The following is a 6,565-nucleotide window of genomic DNA, read 5'->3' on the forward strand; positions in this document are numbered from 1 at the left end:
AACGCAGCAACAGCTGCCTACGTTCCGACGAGGGGGGTGACGACGAGGGTTGCTAGATTTTGGCTCGGCAGGTGGTTTTGGGGTAGGGTTTGGTTAGGTTCAGGGTTGGGGGGGGGGGGGAACTGGTTGCGACGTGATTGGTTGGACGTTGTGGGTGGTGTTTGGGGCAGTAACGACGGAGATGAGCTGGTGGGTCTTTCGCGTGGTTTGTTGACGATGGCGGAGGAGGGGGTTCGACTGCTGGGTTCCGGCGTCGGGGGGGGGGGGGGGCTGGTTGGAAGCTGGTGGGGTTGCGGACGTAGGTGGTGATGGCTTGGAGGTGACGGGGTGGTTTTTGGGCTGAGTTTGACGCTGGTTTTGGGACTGGTTTTGTCGACTGTGAGGCTGTGACGGGAGGGAAGCTGATGTTCCGGCGTCGGGGAGGGTTTGCGACCGTAGGGGTGCCGGGGAAGGTGACGGGTGGTGATGGAGGTGTTGTTTATGGTGGTAATGGAGGAGTGAGCTCGTAGGGTTTTTGCTTCTTCTTCTTGAGGAAGAAGAAGCGTGAACAGTAGTATATTTCCAAATTTTCAAAGTCCTTTTTCTTTCCAGTCCAAGTCTCGTGCATTTGTATGGGTTTGCCCCAGAAAATGAGCCCCACACGTGGTGGGGTTCGAGACTTATGTCCCCCACGCGTGGTGGGGTTCCCCATGTGTCCTGGACACGGTTTATTGTGGGCTAGGTCCGAAATTGGGCCTAAAACCGGGTAGTTTGAACCCGAATATTATTCTTTTGTCCGGACCCGAGAAATAGGAACACGTTGTTTAACTAGTCCTATGTAAGCCAAATAACTACCAAAAATAAGACTAGTATCTAAACAAAACTATATATTTTTTTAAATATTTTTCAAGATTTAAAAATAGCTACAAAATATTAATAAAACTATTTTTTTTTTGTAATTTTCGTTTTTAAATATTAAGATAAAATATGAGGTAATATTTTTGTATTTTTCAAAGTTAAAAATGACTATAAAATCTTAATAGAACTATATTTTTTGTAATTTTCGAAATTATATAAAGTACAAAAATAAAGTGCAATTTTGTATTTTTCAAGTTTATGAGAGATACATAAACTAAAATTTCAAGTTTATGAGAGATACATAAACTAAAATTTATATATATATATTTTTTGAAATTTTTCTTTTTGCAACGAAATAAAGTAAAAATAGTTAAAATAGCTATACTAGACCCAATTTCACATATTCACGCTAAAAATGTGAAAATTCTCGGGGAGGGTCAAAAATCACGTGCTTACAATTGTTAATTGACGCTCATAAATTCTACCTTGGCTTATGGATTGGCATTCCTTGCTATTTGATTTCGTGAGCTATCGTGTAGCCTTATTCACAAGCTGTGACTTCTTTGTGTAGCCTCGCTATTTCTTTTGATATTGTGGTATATCGTAGTTGGTTATAAATATGTTGACTAATATTGTGAGGGATCGGGTTGCACGCCGTAACAGATATGATTTATTATTGTGAGGGACCCGGTTGCACGCTACAATAAATATGATTTAATATTGAGAGGGATCGGGTCGCACGCACAACCGATATGATTTTATTATGAGGGATCGGGTTGCACGCGGCAATAGATATAATTATTATTGTGTGGGATTGGGTTGCACGCCGCAACATATATGATTTATTATTACATGGGATAGTGTTGCACGCCACAACAAATGTACTAATATGAAATTATTGTGATATTAAGGTTAATTCTGATTATGATTCTCACGATGCATTTCATGCTAGGACGGTTATTGTCACGACCCGGATTTCCCATCCTCGGGAGTTGTGATGACGCCTACTAATGTGAGCTAGGCAAACCAATTATTGAACAAATTACCTTTATCCATTTTTTACACCTTCTTAGCATTTAAAAAAGCAATAACGTGAAAACAGTGAAAATTTCAATAAGCGGAAGAAATGTAGCAAAATATCTGAAATATGAATCTATTACAACTGTTTAAGCCTTAATCACCCAAAACTGGTGTCACAGTACCACAGACGATCTAAGAGTGCTAAATACAAGGTCAGAAAGTAAAGAATACACTGTTTCTGAACCAAAGAAATGAAGTAGGAAATAAAGGATAGAGGAGACGCCAGGGCCTGCGGACGTCTATAGGTCTACCTTGGATCTACGCGTGGACTGAAGGAAGCCACCAAAATGCTATGGTCCAAGAGCTGCTCCGGTATCTACACATAGTGCATAGTGTAGCATCATCACAATCGACCCAATGTGTTGGTAAGTGCCTAGCCTAACCTTGGCGAAATAGTGACGAGGCTAGGACCAGACTATCAAATAAACCTGTGTAATTCAACTATATTCAGCGGAAAAGAAGAACAGTAATAAACAGTCAAATATGGGAGGGGTAGCATGCTGTGGGGGAGATATCAATTCAGAATAGAAAGACAACAGGTAATTGAAAGAAACAATATATCTCGAATATCAACAGAGAACCAGAAATCAATAAGTGCATGGCATCACCCTTCGTGCTTTTACTTTTGTCCTCACCAAGCAATCAAGTAATGAAAATGTATACGACATCACCCTTCGTACTTTTACTCTCGTCCTCACCATATAATCAATATAATTGGTACGGAATGGTACATTGTGCGGTACGACATCACCCTTCGTGCTTTACACTATTTCCTCATAAATCATACACGACATCACCCTTCGTGCTTTAACACTCTCTTACCAAAACAATGCACGGCATCACCCTTCGTGTTTTAACTCTCTTCCTCACCCAAACAACAATCACAAACAATAGGACAAGGAAATAAATAAAGTTACAACAAGAATCCCGGCAAGGGAGCAATAATTCAACAACAAATCCCGGCAAGGGAGTCAATATAGTGATTATTTTCTCTTTTTCACTTTTTCTTCACAACTCACTTTACAACTTGAGTCAATGCTCCAAGGGTTCAATTACTACTTATACTTTCACAATTCATTATACAACTTGAGCCAACGCTCCTCAATGTTCATAGGTCACAATTCCTTCCACAAACATTTGCACAATAAATAGAAATCTTCACCCAGGCATGAATAATATCACGAAGTCATGATAATCACAATATAAGACTCACAGGCATTGCTAGACACCAATGTATAGATACTCGTCACCATGCCTATATGTCGTACTCAACAATTACCACATAGCAAATAGGACTCGACTCCTAATCCTTCAAGCTAAGGTTAGACCAAACACTTACCTCGAACTTCCACGGCCAACTCAAGCCTCAAACACTTTTCCTTTTGAATTTGGCTACAAATCAATTGTATCTAGACATAATCGACTTAATAACATCAACAAACGCTAAACAATCCAATTTCAATGCTTAATTAGAGATTTCCTATCATTCTTCCCAAAAAGTCAAAAATCGACCCCGGGTTTGCTTGGTCAAAACACAAGATTCGGACCAAAAACCAATCACCCATTCACCCACGAGCCTGAATATGTAATTATTTCAAAATCCGACTCCAAAACGAGGTCTAAATTCCATTTATACAAAAAGCCCTAACTCTACCCAAATCCCTAATTTTCTACCCTTAAATATATGGTTTAAGCCTAGAAATCTAATGGGTGTTAATGGAAATTGAAGAAAATGTGCTAAGATTACATACCTATAAATTTGTGGTGAAGTTCTCTTTCAAAAATCGCCCAATTTGGAGCTTGAAAGAAGAAGTTATGAAATTTTGGTTTAATCCCGTATGGGTTTTGTTCTGTTTAAATGACTGGGCAAATTTGTTCTCTGCGATCGTGGACAAGAGAATGCGATCGCATAGGGTAAAGGGGGTTGGGCATTGCGTTCGCAGACAAGGCTATGCGATCGCATAGAAAAAAATGATTTCCTTCCCAGGCTTGGTCTAACACATTGCGATTGCGGAAGGACTAATGAAATCACATAGAACAATTTGTGATCTCCCAAAATTTACTCTACGCAATCGTGGAAGGACCTATGCGATCGCATAGCATAAAATAGGACCCCTAAAATTTATATTATGTGGTCGCGAACCTTCCTATGCGATCGCATAGCACAAACACCTGGACACTAGCAGACTGCAGATTATGCAATTTTCCTAAGTTCAAAAACTTCCCGAGACCTATCCGAAACTCACCCGAGCCCTCGGGGCTCCTAACCAAATATGCACCCTACCTCAAAAACACCCTACGGATTTACTCGTGCATTCAAATCACCAATATAACATCAACAACTATGAATTTAGCATCAAAATCATGAAATTTCTTAGGAACTTCCAATTTTCTCAAATACGATCCGATTCACGTCATCTCATGTCCATTTATTACCAAATTTCACAGACTTCTCTTAGATCACATATAAGACCTGTACCGGGCGGCGAAACCAAAATACGGTCCCGATACCATCAAGTTTTAATCCCAATTCATTTCCAAATCTCATAAATAATTTCTGAAAATAATTTTCTTTAAAAATTCATTTCTCGGGCTTGGGGCCTCGGAATTCGATTCTAGGCATACGCCCAAGTCCCATATTTTTCCACGGACCCTCCGAAACCGTCAAATTATGGGTCCGGATCCGCTTTTCCAAAACGTTTACCGAAGTCAACTTAAATGCATTTTACGTCAAAATTTCAACATTTTCACAGATTTTCACATAATAGCTTTCAGGCTACGCGCTCGGACTGCGCACACAAATCGAGATGATGCTTAAAGAGATTTTTTAAGGCCTCGGAACGCAGAATTCATTTTAAAAACAAGTGGAACAATATGGACTTCTTGTGTGAGTCATGCATCCTATTGTGATATGTTAAGTTGCTGAGAATTTAGCAGAGGTAAATGAAAGAATTTTCAAGTTGTTCCACTTGTGCGTCTTTCAAAAATAAAACTCATATCTTATTCGGAAATTTACTAAATTAAACGGTGATTATATTTTTTACTTTAATTGATATCTCAACCTATCTTCATCTTATTGTCCTGTAAATTGCATGAAACATTGTTATTTCATTTTACTTTAATAAATTCCATATTTATCCCGTTAAAACTTGATTGAATGTCTTATTTTGTATAAATATAATATTTTATCAGATCTCATATACTTCTATACTGAACTCAATTAATACTCTATTTGTACAACCTCTCTACTATTTTACCTTATCTAAATCCTAAATTGGCTTAATGATTCATTTGATGCTTCACTGTATTTAATTTGGAAATTGTATTTAATTGTGTTTAAATTATTCATTGGTCATCTTGGTTGATATTGATACGGGAATTATACACATGGTAGTACGAGGTTTTTGCCGTGCAAAAGTGATTCGGAAGATATGGTCACAAGATGCTACATGTGTAAGAATTGGGAGTTGTGAATCATGAATTGAGATTTCGAGAAGTGATACCTCGGGTAATTTATGTTGAAATATATGCATCACAAATAATTTAATTGATTGATTTGTCATATGATTCCTTACATGAACCCATCCATATGCCGTAAACATGCTTATCTTCGCCAAAAACAGTCAATTTAGGGACCAAAACTACTAATAAATTTATGACAAAATAAACCAATTTATAAATAAATACATCTAAAACTGATCAGTGTTGTTGCAAGTGGATAAATATGTAGTGAAAGAATTCTCTTTTGTCCCACCAAAATCTTCGCGAAGAAATTTTCAGCCCCAAGTGTCCTTTTTCTTCTCCATCAACACACCACGCTAACCATTTAAATCACAAATAAAAGAAGAGATTATGAGGATTATGTACCAGTTACATTGATAAATTGCAACAATGACACTATTAAACAAAGCAAAAGAGAGACATAAAAAAGTTAGAGCGGAATCCATGAAAATTATAACTGAATTAAACGCTAGTTATCTCAAAATTCAAACAATATATCTCACTTTACAAATTTGCATACTAACATTTAGAAAACAATTAAGGTATTTATATAAGAAAATCAGTGTAAAATTGACAAACCAACTTACAACTCGACTTAGAAACAGATATCGCCTAGGATTTAGCCGGGGGAATAAATGGAGAGAATATTGGTGGCGCCTAAAATCTGAGAAGCAAGTAGATTTGGTGAAGAGGTGTTAAGATGCCAAACGTATTACTTCTGCAGAAAAGAGCAAAGAGTGAGGAAAATTGACATGGGGTTTCAGATTTTTAATTGCTGCAAATGTTAGGAAGATGATGTTTGTCACACCTCCGTTTTACCACACCCCGTAAGGGCATAAAGGAGTTTTTCCAATTAAAGGACAATCAGGACGGGGTTTATTATTATTATTCAGAGTCGCCACTTGAGAGATTAATGGTGTTCCAAGTCACCGGTTGTATCCCGAACCGAGGAAACGTATGACTCTATTAACAATCCGCGAACCAGAAAGCTGAGTAAGGAATTCTGTTAACCCGGGAGAAGGTGTTAGGCATTCCCGGGTTCTGTGGTTTTAGCACGGTCGCTTAACTGTTGTATTTGACTTTATCTGATTTAATACATGTGTGCCTTTTATTCGTAAACCACTTTTGTCATTATTTTAAAAGAATC

Source organism: Nicotiana tabacum, chromosome 7 (assembly GCF_000715075.1).
Source record: "Nicotiana tabacum cultivar K326 chromosome 7, ASM71507v2, whole genome shotgun sequence".
NCBI classification, from domain to species: domain Eukaryota; kingdom Viridiplantae; phylum Streptophyta; class Magnoliopsida; order Solanales; family Solanaceae; genus Nicotiana; species Nicotiana tabacum.